This window comes from Scyliorhinus canicula, chromosome 2 (genome assembly GCF_902713615.1).
Source record: "Scyliorhinus canicula chromosome 2, sScyCan1.1, whole genome shotgun sequence".
In the NCBI taxonomy this organism is placed as follows: Eukaryota; Metazoa; Chordata; class Chondrichthyes; order Carcharhiniformes; family Scyliorhinidae; genus Scyliorhinus; species Scyliorhinus canicula.
Genome location: NC_052147.1, coordinates 177353618 through 177369542, shown reverse-complemented (window position 1 = coordinate 177369542; position 15925 = coordinate 177353618).

Here is a 15925-nt window from a genome sequence, read left to right as displayed (position 1 = left end):
GGAATACAGGTTCCAAAACAACTAAGACACCAACTCTGTTTGTTGTCAGTGATCTGGCCTTAGAGATCATTACATTAGTCCACACAAACAAATTGTGCACATTTAAAAGAACCTTGCAGCCGATCCCAGGACTGTCAAACCTGAGTCTCTGCTGAGCAGCTGTCGCTGCTGCCTCACAATCCCACTGAGTCACAGTTTGAGAATTCCTGCCTTAGATTCCAGCTTTCTCTAAGAAAGTAGGCAGTCAAAGCCATTGAAGTCAATGTTCAGACTTCAAAGGGGCAAGAAGACAGGTGGCTGATGTTGGTCTTGCATTCTGCTTGGATAGAGCAGAGTAAGAGACAAAAGGTAGATTGGTCAAAGTTGCAAGATCAGAGTGGCAATGGAGAAGAGTTGACATGGTGTGTTACAGAGAGGTCAGAATCGCATGTGCAGATCATATAGAAGTGTTTGGGTGAGTAATTTGCCAATCTGCAGTTCATCTCTCCAATGTAAAGGAGGCTGAACCCTTAGTCGACTGGATTGAGGAACGTACATCAAAATGATTTTTCACACAGGAGTGTTTTGATCCTTTACAAAACAGTGAATAAATAGATGGATCTCAACGGTTAGCCAAAGAAATGTCAAAGAATGAGCAGCTGTAAGTTAGGGTAATAGAAGAACATCCCCCTGAAAAATATGGAGTGTAGGGAAGGGACATGCTTATGAAGGGACCATACCAGAGCTGATAGGCATTGTGGCAATTAATCTGGTTAAAGTTCAATAGGCTGGGCAGTGGACAAAGCAAAACACTGTCACCTCCCAGCCCATCTCTAACTCCGCGGTGAAAGGGATGGTAATATTATTTTAATACAAACTTGTGGTTAAGGCTTGCAACTGAGGAACATCAATGGTTTAAATGAAATAGAGAACGCTGTTTGCCTTAGGCAGGTGTCCAGAAACTGGCTGAATCTTCCCAGCAGCATTGCAAAAGTCATACGGCTTTTCAAACTAAAGTAAACTGTTAAAACAGCAAGCGTTTTTTTCACAGATAAACAGGATCCCTAGGTCTGTGCTGGAAAATAACACTCAATGGCGAGTTGCCCAAAGATTACAAAATCGGGGTGAAACCATTAAATAGCCATAATTCAAAGCTGAGTTATACTTTGATGCCAAGTTGGAACTTTGGTGAAACTTTGTGTTTTGATCAGTGCCTAAAGGATATGGAGGCATGATGTTTGTTCTACAGAGTAATGAAACGCAGCCACAGAGATAAAAGATTTGGCATGGCTGAGTATGTTTTTAAAATGCTAAATTGGTTGGCTTAAATGCTGCACAGAAAAATGTAAGAAGGATGATGTCTGAGTTTGCCTTTTTTTAAAAACCTATTTTGATTTTTTCTTTTCTCTCAGCATTCAGGGACAATTGATTAAAATGGCAAAAGAGTTAGAGATGTACATCAGTGTTGTTGACAAGAATATAAAAGAAACAATTTTGCAAAGTGTAATGAACTCCAATTGGCTTTATTGGTTGGCCAATTGGAGTATGAGCTCCCTCAATGATAGCTCATTGAGGGGGCCCATATAATCACCTGTGTAGGCTTTATGAGCAGTCTTAAGTTGACAGGACTGCTAGCAGCACTGTTTGTAGCTGCTCCTGTAATATCGTTATTGTAAATAAATATTGGTGTGGTGACGGAACTCCTGCCTCCTGTGGATTACTACACAAAGGCACTTTTACTTTAGTGAATCATATACATCTACAAACAAGTGTTGTTATAGCAGATAAACAAGAATTTGATGATAACTTGTCCGTATAAAAGCTATTTTCTTATACAGGGTACCAGTGAAAAATGTCTATAGAAAATATATGGGAAAGCACGGTTAAGAAAAATGCATATCAAATATAAGGAATGGTGTTGGGTTAGGGTAGGGAGTGCTCTCTGTGGTTTAGTTCATGGGAACAATATTCCCATCACAGAATAACAGGAGGCCTTGTTCATCCAGGCTGGAGACCTCAACCAGGCCAACCTCAATAGTGTACTGCCAAAATTCCATCAACACATTCCCTGTCCCACCAGGGGGCCCAACATCCTTGACCACGCTATATAAACATCAAGGGCATCTACCAATCCATCCCTTGACAGCATTTCAGAAAACAAGACGGTACTTCTTCTCCAGGCATACAATCAGAAACTTAAGCGGGAGGATCTGGGTTAAGAAGGTCATGCAATGCTGGTCCAAGGCCCCAGAGGTAGACAGTGCCCACAGGTCGCTTCAACAGCGACCGAGGGCTGGTGAACCATCACGGGCGATAATCGTAAAGTTCCACCAATACCAGGATAAAGAACGTATCCTTAGGTGGGTGAAGAGTGCGTGGGGGTGCAAGTACGAAAAACATTCCATCCAGAAATTTAGTTTGTACCCGGACACCGGCCAATGGCCAAGTGGAGTTCAATGGAACCAAATCCGTGCTCTACAAAAGTGGGATACAATTTGGCATGCTCTACCCGCCTAACTGTGGGTCACATATAGGGCAAAGAAGTATATTTTGACGTTCCGGAGGAGGCCAACATGTTTGTCCAGAAAAATGGACTGTACAAGCAACAATAAAGGGAAATGACCAGAACATGGAATGGAAGGAACTGAAAGGAGAAGGGGCGATCACAGACAGGGGTGCGGAAGAGGGGCAAGGGGGGTGTGAGGTAGCCTGGGTACCGCTACACTAGTGAGCAACCTGGTGTTTGGAGGAACTGAGAGGGAGGTCGCAAAGCACTTCCCGGAAGGGAGGAAGTGCCTGCCAGGAGAGACGGGATAAACAGGATTATGGGGAAACAAAGGGCGAGAAGGGGGTGACCTAGGGTGGGGGTTAGAGATAGGGGCAAAGCCATTGGGAGGAGGGAAGTACAAGGAAGGGGGAGCACAAGGCCAGGGGGGTGCAGGGGGAGAAGCGGGGTGTAGGGGGAAGGGAGGTGGTAGGGCAGAGCGATGGTTGCAACAGGTCGCACGTGGAGATGGTGAAAAAAAGAAGTAGTCAGCGAGCATCTTGAATGGTCCGTGAACAAGGGCAGGCCCGGATGAACAGGGCCAGGTCCAGAGGGTGAGTATGGTTGACGGGGTGGCCCTACTAGTAAACAGAACAGTTTAATTCACGGCAATGAACACATGACTGACCCAGGGGGGCAATTCGTTATGGTCAGCGGACCATGGAAGGGGCCCGGTAGTCTTGGTAAATATATACTCTCCAAACTGGGATGCAGCTTTCGTCAAAAAAAACAATGGCCGAAATCCATGACTCACACGCCCACTAACCCATCATGGGGGGTGAATTTAACTGCATACAGGACCCGACAATGAACAGATCCAACTTCAGGGCGAGAGCCAGATGATACAAAGATATGCAGATGGACATGTAACGGGGTCTCTGTTGGGACTACAAATATTCACTATATACATTAACCATCTGGAAGAAGGAACTGAGGGCTATTCATGTCAAGAGGGCTAGAATAAAAGAACAGGGATATACTTCTGAGGCTGTATAAGGCTTTCGTCAAACCCCATTTGGCGTATTGTGAGCAGTTTTGGGCCCCATGCATAAAGGATGTGCTGGCCTTGGAATGGGTCCAGAGGAGGCTCACAAGAATGACCCCTGGAAGGAAGAGCTTGTCATATGAGGTGAGGTTGAGGACTCTGGGTCTGTACTCAATGAAGTTTAGAAGGATGAGGGGAGATCTTGTTGAAACTTACAGGATGCTGTGAGGCCTGGATAGAGTGGATGTGGAGAGGATGTTTCTACTAGTAGTTAAAACTAGAACCAGAGGGCACAGCGTCAGACTGAAGAGACAATCCTTTAAAACAGAGATGATGTGGAGATGCCTGCTTTGGACTGGGGTGAGCACAGTAAGAAGTCTTACAACACCAGGTTAAAGTCCAACAGGTTGTTTCAAGCACGAGCTTTCGGAGCACTACTCCTTCCTCAGGTGATTGAATTGAATAACCTGAGGAAGGAGCAGCGCTCCGAAAGCTCGTGTTTGAAACAAACCTGTTGGACTTTAACCTGGTGTTGTAAGACTTAAAACAGAGATGAAGAGGAATTTCTTTAGCCAGGGGGTGGTGAATTTGTGTAACTCTTTGCCACCAGAGGCTGTGGAGGCCAATTCACTGAATGTCTATGTGCACGAGCAGTGGGAGTGAGGCCACAGACAGAGTGAGCGCACAGGCAGAGTGAGGCCACAGGCAGAGTGAGCTTTAAGCTTTAAACCCGTGAATTTGAAGCAGTGTGAGGATTCGGTGCAGAGCAGGAAGAGGTGCTCTTTGCTTTTCCTCCTTGCTTTGTAACTTTTAAATCTTCAGAGACTGGTCCTGTCCTGCTGCAGCTGAGGCTACAAGGGAGAGAGCTGATGGTAAGTAGTGGTGAAGGTCGCAAAGTCTTTACAACTTTCATCAATTATAGCTTGGAAATAAGTCTTGTGGTTTATAATCAAAGGACTCTAATTGGTAGTAACGAGGATGAGCAAAGAAGGGCCATAGAGAATTGGATTTAATCTAATATCAAGCATCTTCCAAAGCTTTAATTTAAAAGGGCAAGTCGTGGCAAGAGAACTCAAAGCTTTGGTTTGTTTCTCTTGCTCCATATGGGAGACTGGGAACATTTCCAGTGCCTGGGACCAGCACATGTGCAGGAAGTATATCCAGCCACAGCTCCTGGGAGCCCGGGTTTCGGAGCTGGAGCGGCATCTCAGGAAACAGTGAGACATCCGCGATTGGAGAGTATCGTGGCTAGCATGTATAGAGAGGTGGTCACACCATAGGCTCAGACTCCACAGGCAGGAAGGGAATGGGTGACAACCAGGCAGAGCAAGCGAGCAAGGCAGGCAGTGCAGGAATCTCCTATGGCCATTCCCCTGCAGAACAGATATACCGTTCTGGATACTGTTGAGGGAAATGACCGATAGAATTTACAGTGCAGAAGGAGGCCATTCTGCAGCAGCCTTTGGAAAGAGCACCTCACCTAAGCCCACACCTTCCACCCTATCCCCACCTAACCTTTTTTGGACACTAAGGGCAATTTAGTATAGCCAATCCACATAGCCCTGCACATCTTTGAACTGAGGGAGGAAACCGGAGCACACGGAGGAAACCCACACACAGGGAGAATGTGCGGACTCCGCACAGACAGTGATCCAAGCCAGGAATCGAACCTGGGACCCTGGTGCTGTTAAGCCACAGTACTAACCACTATGCTCCCGTGCTGCCCATAAGGGAAAAGCAGGAACAGACAAATTTGTTGCACCACTGTTGGCTCTGTTGCAGAGGGGAGGAGTAAAAAGTGTGGGAATGCAATAGTCAAAGGGGATTCGATTGTCAGGGGAATTGATAGACATTTCTGTGGCTGCAAACAAGACCCCAGGATAATATGTTGCATCCCTGGTGCTAGGGTCAAGGATGTCTCTGAGCGGTTACAGGGCATTCTGAAGGGGGAGGCCAAACAACCAGTGGTCGTGGGGCACATCGGTACCATTTACATCGGTAAAAAAAGGTATGAGGTCCTGAAAGCAGAAATAGGGAGTTAGGAAGAAAGTTGAGAAGTCGGACCTCAAAGGTAGTGATCTCAGGATTACTACCAGTGCCACGTGCTAGTCAGAGTAGAAATAGTAGGATGTATCGGCTGAAGAGATGGTGTGAGAGGGAAAGTTTCAGATTCCTGGGGCATTGGGACAGGTTCTGGGGGAGGTGGAACCTGTTACACCTGGGCATCACCAGGACTAATGTCCTTTGAGGGGGTGGAGGGGTACTAGCTAAAGCGGGTGGGGAGGGTATAAATTAATATGGCAGGAGATGAGAACCTATGTAAGGACTCAGAGAAGGGGAATTAAGAAAAAGAGAAAAAGGCAGAAAGGAGAATAAGAAAAGTGGTAGGCAGAAAAATCAAGGGCATGTATCAGATAATAATACTGTAAAAAAATAGCAGGGATGGGACAAAGTGCGTTAAAAGGACTAGCCTTATGGTTTTGTACCTGAACGTGAGGAGCATTCAAAGTAAAATGGATGAATTAGTTATGCAGATAAATGTAAAGGGGTATGATATAATTGGGATTACGAAGACATGGCTCCAAGGTGACCAAGGATGGGAAGTAAACATTGAGGGCTATTCAATTTTTAGGAAGGACAGACCGAAAGGTAGAGTTGCATTGTTGATTAAATAAGATATTGATAGAATATTGAGGAAAGATATGTACAAATGATATAGAATCTGTATGGATCGAGTTATAAACATCAAGGGGCAAAAAACATTTGTAGGGGTGTTATATATATCCAACAAACTGCAGTGGTAATGTTTGGAATAGCATTAGACAGGAAATAAGAGATGCATGTGATAAAGGAACATCTGTGATTATGGGCGACTTTAATCTGCATATAGATTGGGTGACTCAAATTGGTCACAGTGCAATAGAGGAGGAATTTCAGGAGTGTATGCAGGATGGTTTTCTGGACCAGTATGTTGAGGAACCAACATGGGAACAGGCCGAAGGGCCTGTGTCTGTGCTGTAATTTTCTTTGTTCTTTTTTCTTTGTAACTATGATGATATGAGGCATGAGCTGGCTATGATGGACTGGGAAACATTACTGGAAGGAAGGATAGTGGATTGGCAATGGCAGACATTCAAGGAATGAATAATTGAACCCCAAAAGTTGTTTAATCCTAATTGGCGCAAGAGTAGAAAGGGAACTATGGCCAAACCATGGCTTACAAGGGAAATTCGAGTTAGTATTAGATTCAAAGAATTTAAGCAGAGAGTGGTGAATCTGTGGAATTCGCTGATGTGTTAAGTGAGTTTGTTCAACATTGACTGCAACTGGATGCAGTGAAACTAGAAACAGGCTTCCGACACAGGAGGTGGTAAAACACTGTTTTATTGAACTTGCTGATTGTTGTACATAATCTGCTGTGGGTTGACACGCTATTACTCTAACTGATAACCTCCTACTGGCTTGACCAGACTAGCTCTCTACCACATGCACTCTGACTATCTTAGTAGCTGTGTCCTGTGAGAGAGGGAGAGTCTTAATGCCCTGTGGGCTTTATAGTGGTGGTGTCCTGTCTGGTGATTGGTTGTTCTGTGTTGTTTATATTCATTGGTTATCCTGTGTGTCAATCGCTGCCTATCTGCATCTCATTATATACATGAGTGGATATTATGACATCTCCCCTTTTTAAAATAAATTTCGGAACGTGGCTGTATATACATGCCTGACTATGTGCAAGTGGTGAATGAATGAACATATGTACATGGGAAGGTGTCTATCGTGCAAATACAGAGCAAACTGAACAAAATTTACAATATTTAAGTCTATAGATTCAGTCTTTGTGGCGGGCGATGAATTCTTGTCGATCGTCTTAGAGGTGGAGGGGGGGGCACCGGCACCTGGACAGCAGGATGGCTGCCATCTCGGTGGCCTTGTGGACAGGTAGGATCACTGCCAGATCGGTGGCCTCGTGGTGCAAGATGTCCAGAGGAGGCATGATGACATGCGGGGAAGTGCGGTTGGGTGATGGGCAGGGAACTTTACGCAGCGCACTCCTGTTGCGCAGTAAAATGGAGCCATCAGCCATTTGGACAACAAAAGACCTGGGGGCAGCCTGTCTGACAACAACAGCTGGGGTGACCGACCTCCCTCAGGCAACTGCACATGAACAACATCTTCTGGAGCCAGCACAGGCAGATCCGTGGCATGAGCATCATATGTGATCTTCTGCTGGTCCCTGGATCGCTGCACTTTCTGCAGCACCGTGAGGTGGTCAAGGTCTGCAACATGGATGGCTGGAACAGGTTGCATCAGGTTGCGGTTCATGAGCAGCTGCGCCGGAAACAAACCAGTCCACAGAGGGGTTGCCCTGCATGCCAACAGCGCCAGGTTGAAATCCAAGGCTGAATCTGCAGCCTTGCACAGCAACCGCTTGACAATATGGGCCCCTTTCTCGGCCTTCCCGTTTGATTGCAAGTAATGGGACTGGATGTGATGTGACTGAAGTGGTAGGATCGTGCAATGTCGGACCACTCTTGGCTGCAGAAACATGGACCATTGTCACTCATTACTGTGAGTGGTATCCTGCGCCTGGCAAATGTCTCTTTGCAGGCTTTGATGACTGACTTGGATGTGAGGTCCGACAGTTTCATCACTTCCGGGTAGCTGGAGAAGTAGTCGACCAAGAGCACATAATCACGCCCATTTGCGTGAAAGAGGTGTATCCCCACCTTGGACCACGGAGAAGTCACGATCTCGTGCTGTTGCAGTGTTTCCTTGGGCAGAGCTGGTTGAAACTTCTGGCATGTTGTGCAGTTAAGGACCATGGTGGCAATGTCCTGGCTGTTGCCAGGCCAGTAAGCTGCCTGCCGAGCTCTGCGTCGACATTTCTCGACCCCAAGGTGACCCTCATGGATCTGTCTGAGCACCATGGTTTGCATGCTTTGGGGAATTACGATTCTGTCTAGTTTAAGAAGGATCCCCTCAACAAACATTAGCTCGTCCTTAATGTTGAAGAACTGGGGGAACTGCCCCTTTTGCCAGCCATGGGTGAGGTGTTGCATCACGCGCTGCAGTAGAGGATCTTTGGCAGTTTCTTTGCGTATTTGGACAACCCGTTCATCAGTGGCTGGGAGGTTGCTGGCACATAACTGCACCTGTGCCTCAATGTGGCAAATTAAGTTGCCCTGTTCACACGGCGTGGTGATGGATCGGGATAGGGCATCCGCGATGATCAGCTCCTTACCCGGTGTGTAAACAAGTTCGAAGTCATATCGGCGGAGACTAAGAAGAATTCGCTGCAGCTGAGGTGTCATGTCATTTAAATCCTTCTGGATTATATGGACCACAAGCCTGTGGTCTGTTTCCACCTTGAACTTTGGCAGACCGTATACGTAGTCGTGAAACTTGACTATTCCTGTCAGGAGACCCAAGCACTCCTTTTCGATCTGGGCATACTGTTGCTCAGTCGGCATCATGGCCACTGGAGCCCAGGACGAGAGTCGTCTCGCTGGAGGAGCACCACCCCAATGCCATCCTGGCTTGCCTCTGTGGATATCTTGGTATCCTTGGTTGGGTCAAAGAATGCCAGTACTAGGGCTGTGGTGAGCTTCACCTTCAGCTCAAACCACTCCGCTTGGTGTGTGGGAAGCCACTGGAACACTGTCGACTTTCGCCATTTTGGGAATGAATTTTCCGAGAAAATTTACCATCCCGAGGAAACGGAGGACCACCTTTTTCTCCTCTGGGGTCTTCATGGCATTGATTGCCAGCACCTTGTCAGCGTCAGGTTGCACACCCTGCTGTGAAATGTGATCACCCAGAAACTTGATAGCGGATTGACCAAATGAGCATTTGGCCCTGTTGAGCTGGAGGCCATTTTCATGAATCCTCTGGAAAACCTGTTTGAGGCGAGCGATGTGATCCTCAGGCGTCGTGGACCAGATGATCACGTTGTCCACATAGACTTGCACCCCCTCGATGCCCTCCATAATTTGCTCCATTATGCGATGAAATACTTCGGAAGCTGAGATGATACCAAAAGGCATGCAGTTGTAGCAATGCCTGCCGAACGGAGTGTTAAACGTGCACAGCTTCCGACTGGACTCATCTAGCTGTATCTGCCAGAACCCACGGGAGGCATCCAGCTTAGTAAAGAATTTGGCATGAGCCCTCTCACAGGTTAACTCTTCACGCTTCGGGATCGGGTAGTGCTCTCGCATTATGTTGCAATTCAGGTCTTTGGGATCAATGCAAATGCGGAGTTCACCAGAGGGCTTCTTGACGCAGACCATGGAGCTGACCCAGTCAGTTGGTTCCTTGACCTTTGAGATGATGCCCTGGTCTTGGAGCTCTCGTAACTGCATTTTCACACGATCCTTGAGAGGAGCCGGCACCCGGCGTGGTGCATGGAAGACTGGGGTGGCATTCGGTGAGAGCAATATCATGTAGCGATATGGGAGCATGCCCATCCCATCAAACACATTGTGGTATTGCGTGAGAATGTCATCTATCTCAGGCTGAAGATTCGCATTGGGCGAGGCAGTCGCCGGTGTCGAGGACATGGCATGGACGCGCTGGACCAGATTTAGGAGTTTGCATGCGCGAGCACCGAGCAGGGATGCCTTGTCAAGCCGGACGATCTTGAATCTTAACGTCGCCTTGATTGCCTTGTGAGATACACCTAGCTGACACAATGGCATTGCCATTGTAGTCAAGGAGCTGGCAGGCCGATGGGAGAATGCTAGCTTGGCCTCGGATGCTGTCGAGGTCTGACTGTGATATGAGGTTTGAAGACGCGCCAGTGTCCAATTTAAATCGGATGCGAGACTGGTTAACTGTGGTGACAGCACACCACTCGTCATCAGGATCCACGCTCAGGATTGAAAGGCGGTTTGCAGGCGCGGTGGAGACCAGTTCGCGTGTGGTGATGGTGCCCACCCGATATGGAGACTCGAGGCAGTCAGCATCGGGGTCCGTTAGGCTGTCGGGATCAGAATCCTGCATGCCTTGTTGTACGCAGCAGACATGTCTGCGCTGCAGCTGGGACCGCTGGCTGTTGCTCGGTGGAGCAGACCTGCATAAGGCCGCATAATGCCCAGGCTTTCCACACTGTAGACATCGCTTTCCTTTGGCCGGACATTGCTGCTTTAAATGGGCGGAGCCACAATTTCGATACATCATGACGCTGGCGTCAGCACGTTCTATGCGCCATCGCGCATGCGCATTAGGGTCTTCGGCCTCATCGCCCACCCGGTCGTGGCGCACAAGCGTAGGGACCCGGGAAAAGCACGTGAAACGACCACTCTCCTTGATGGTCAGGCCTTGCATTTTTGCCTCGTTGAAGGCCAATTTTGCAGTTTATGCCGCCCTGATGTGGGAGTAACGATTTCTGGTATGCTCATGGACAATGCATGTTTTGATGGCGACGGAGAGGGTCAACTGTTTGATTCTGAGGAGTTGCTCCCGCAGGGAGTCGGACTGGACCCCGAAAACAATCTGATCCCGGATCATGGAATCAGCTGTCGAGTCATAATTACATGACTGCGCTAGGATGCGGAGATGGGTCAAGAAGGACTGAAAAGGTTCATCCTTACCCTGAAGCCTCTGTTGGAAGATGTACCATTCAAAGCTCTCATTCACCTCAATGTCGCAGTGGCTGTCGAATTTCAGCAGAGCCGTCTTGAACTTTGTCTTGTCTTCGCCATCGGCAAATGTGAGTGAGTTATGGATGTGGATGGCCTGATCCCCCGCAGTCGACAGGAACAGCTTGATCTTTCTGGCATCCGATGCTGCCTCGAGGCCGGAGGCCTCGATATACAGGAGGAACTTCTGTTTGAAGACTTTATAGTTGGCGCTGAGGTTGCCGGAGATCCGGAGTTGCGGAGGAGGGTGGATCTTTTCCATGCCGCTGGATTGCTGCTTGCTGGTCGTTGCAGATTCACTTGAGGTAGGTTCGTTAGAATTAATACCTCCCTGGTACCATGCTGTGTTACGTGAGTTAGTTCAACGTTGACTGCAACTGGATGCAGTGAAACTAGAAACAGGCTTCCGACACAGGAGATGGTCCAACACTGTTTTATTGAACCTGTTGATTGCTTTACATAATCTGCTGTGGGTTGACACTCTATTAATCTAACTGATGACCTCCTACTGGCTTGACCAGACTAGCTCTCTACCACATGGAGATGATGCTCACTGGCTTGTGCACTCTAATTATCTCAGTAGCTGTGTCCTGTGAGAGAGGGAGAGTCCTGGTGGTGGTGTCCTGTCTGGTGATTGGTTGTTCTGTGTCGTGTGTGTTCATTGGTCATCCTGTGTGTCAATCACTGCCTGTCTGCATCTCATTATATACATGAGTGGATATTATGACATTCGCTACCACAGAAAGTAGTTGAGGCCAACACATTGTGTAATTTCAGAAAGGAATATACGGCGGGATTCTCCATTGGCCGATGCCGGAATCGGGAAATGCAATTGGGCGGAGAATCGGTTCCGTTACTGAACTTGCGGCAGGTGCCACTTTGGCGCCAAATCACAATTCTCTGTCACCTTGACATCGGCGTCAATGCGTTTGCTGTTTGCATAACATTAGCGGGCCTGACACGGTATTGTTGGGACCTTTGTGATTCTTCGCCTCCGATAGGCTGAGTTCCCAATGGCACAGTTCACTTGTGCTTTTAAAAATATTGAAATCGGCATTGTAGCTGATGAGGGAGAGAGGAGATAGGACACACAGTCACAACTGTGAGCTGCCGAGCCAGACTCTGGCTGGGCTGGCTGGGATCGGTTGTGGGGGCGGGGGAGGGGGGGGACTCTGCCAGGGCCAGTGAGGCGGGGGAGAGGTGATGCCCATTCAGCGAACAAGAACATGATCGAGTAGTGCTTGGCCTCCTGAAGATGCGATTCTGGTGGTCCGCTCTGGGGGGTGCTTTCCAGTATGACGCTGAGATGGTCTCCCACATCGTGGTGGCCTGCTGCATCCTCCACAAAATTGCGCAGCAGAGGGGCGACATACTGGAGGAGGAGGGTGAAATGCAGGCTTTCTCCAATGAGGAGGATGCGGGGTAGGGCAGGGATGGGCAGGACATGGGGCCCAGGCAGGCACAGGAGGCCACATGACCTGTGCGCCAGGGCCAACACACACGGGATACACTGATCGTCTCGAGGTTCACTGACTAGGGGGTGGGGGTGTGTGGATCTGGCCAGGGGTACGGATACCACATCCTACCACCACATTCACCCCTCCCCCCACCGGCCACCCCATCGTCTGCAGCCCCCTCCATGATATATACCTGCCTCAATACAGGGTGTGGGCCCTGGGTTGGCAGCACACCGGGCCTGGTCCATGAGATGGAGGATGATGACGACCTGCTCTGTGAGAGCCCCAGTGCTGTGCATCGTTTGACAATGTCTGACTCCTACCCACAGTAGCACTTTCCACTGTCCACCTGGGTGGACTCTACAGGTGAGCTGGTCATTCCATCACACGGTGCCATCGGATCCCTGGGGTGGCGGTGATCGGGGCGGTTGGAGCGTTGGAAGGTGGGGAGCCCAGGCCTTCTCACAACATCTGCCCCTTCCCCCACCGCACGCTCTCTGGCCAGCCCAGACCAACCCACCCATCACACCCATCTGACAGAGCACCGAGGCAGATTGTAACAGTGTGAACAGGTGTTTAATGTAGCAATATATATATATATATAGAGTCGTGCCCTAGCCCCTATAACTAAACTGTGCCCTGCACACGTGCCAACTTAACTGGTGTCTAATTTTCTGGCCTTACAGGCCCTAATTCTACATCCAGATGGATCCCCAGAGGGTATATCAGGGGTGGAGGTGGCTGCTGTGATTTCCGCCCTGCGACCTGGGTTCCCATTAGTGGCTGTCTTCTAGGGTGACCGGGCCTGGATGGGCCCGACTGCTGCTCGGGTGTCCCTGGTGACGCTCTGTCTGTCCGCTGCCCACCAGGTGCACCAAGGACAGGAGGGGGACGTACGAGGTGTTTCAACACCTCCCCTGTGGGAGTCACCGGTACAGGCCTCATCACCTCCTCCTCCTTCAGGGTTCCCGATGGCCCCTGGGCTACTCCATCGGATGGGGGTGAGAGCAGAGCTAACTTTTGAGGCTCCCCCGCCACCTGGCGCTGCCAATCCTGGAGACCCTCTCTGGTCTCAACCAGGGCCTGCATGTTCCTGGGAATGGAGCACAGAGAATGGACCTACTCGGTCTGGAACTGCACCACATCACGCTGTGACTGTGCCACCAACTTCTGGGTCTGTGTCACATCAGCAAGTGACTGTGCCATCTCCCTCTGGGACTGGGCCACCTCCCTCTGTGTCTGTGCCATGTTGGCCAGTGCCTGGGCAATGCCACCAACGTATTCAGCCATTGCCCACTGTGACTGGGCCACGCTCGTTGCCATTTCCAGATGGCTCTCACACATGGCTGCCTGTAAGGCGGCAACCCTGCCCTGGGCCTTGGCCAGTGCCTGCACAGAATGCCCCAGGCCTTGGACATACTGATCCATAACCGCAAACCATGCCCCCAATTCCTCCACCGTGAACACCACCCGTGCCATGTTGGCCTGAGTGGCACACATGATCGGCACCACCTCCTGCCCCTTGATCGTTGAAAACTCACCACTATTCTTAGAATTCCCCCTATACCAAAAAGGGCCGACATTCTAAATGGTGAACAGGGATTCTCACTCCCTGACTCCTATGCTATTCAGGTCAAACTATATTTTCAGTTTATCCCCCGGTATAACCCATACCTTCACAGAAGATTTAATCTACTTACCACTTAGTAGCATCGATCCTGGGTCCCGCATTGCAGGGGCAGCAGGGTAGCATGGTGGTTAGCATAAATGCTTCACAGCTCCAGGGTCCCAGGTTCGATTCCCAGGCTGGGTCACTGTCTGTGTGGAGTCTGCACGTCCTCCCCCTGTGTGCGTGGGTTTCCTCCGGGTGCTCCGGTTTCCTCCCACAGTCCAAAGATGTGCGGGTTAGGTGGATTGGCCATGCTAAATTGCCCGTAGTGTCCTAATAAAAGTAAGGTTAAGGGGGGGTTGTTGGGTTACGGGTATAGGGTGGATACGTGAGTGTGAGTAGGGTGATCATGGCTCGGCACAACATTGAGGGCCGAAGGGCCTGTTCTGTGCTGTACTGTTCTATGTTCTATGTAAGTAAAGTAGACTTAGGAATAACCACTATTTCAGGTTAAAACTTTAAAGTTATTTTATTATATATATATTTTTTTTAAAGATGCAATCACTGTCTTTACAGAAAAGTAAAAAGATCTTGCTTCTGGATCCTTCTGGTTAGTTGAAGGGTCTTCTTTAGATGTATTCGCTGGTTAGCTCGGCTGCTATGTCCTATCTTTCCCATGTACCAAGCTGTGAGAGCTAACTCTGCTGGCTATCTCTGAGCTCACTCTGCTTCCTCTTTAAATCCTCGTCTTCCTTAGATGTATTAGCTGTTTTAGCTCTGCTGCTTTGCTCTGTCCCATGACCGAGCTGACTGTCAGCTGACTCTGAGCTGACTCTGATTCCTTCTCTGTTTCTCTCCTCTCTACTTCTCTCCTTCTCTGCTTCTCTCCTTCTCTGCTTCTCTCCTTCTCTCCCTCTCTGCTCCTTTCTCAGGGTTTATTTATTTTTCTAACAGTTATTAAGTTTTTATGACTTTATTGTAAAGTAACTTTTGGATTGTAAAAGGTACCTTTAATCTAAATTTTTCTAACATGACTAAGTATTCATTTTGACATGACCTCTGCTCATAGATCTCTGATTACATTGTTTCCTTGTGATGTTCAAAATGCTTTGATTTCAAAGGGGTGTTACTTTTAATTCCTGTCATTTCTATAGTTTTATTATCGAATTGTGTCTCCAGCTCATAATTTTGACTTTGATTTTGGCTTTAAATTATGTTTCTCGTAGACTGGTAGTCTCTAAGTTTCTTTTAATTTACCTGATGTCAGCAGAGCTTCACATCTATATATTTGTCTCCCTAGTCATTCTTTTCTATCTGCTGATTTTACTTCAATGAAGGTGTGAAACATTGCTTTTAGCGTAATGCTAAAAATCCACTTGGTTATAACTTTAAAGGTTTTCATTTATCACCTAACTCAACTGAAACCCTCATCCATGCTTTTCCAGATGCTTACTAAGATGGTTAATTTCAATGAAGGTGTGAGCCATTGTTTTTAGCTTCATACAAAAATCCTGTTTGTTTGCTAAGCCTGTTTGGGAGAAGGAATCTGCATTTTATAATCCTGCTCACTGCAGCTGCTATTAACCCTTCATGTGAACTTTCCCTGTATCCTCTCATGTTTCTCTCAGACCAGATATTGCCAGACTTCCATGTTTCAAATGACACATCTTTCCATATTTTCAATTACATCCTACACGTAGCTAGACTCCT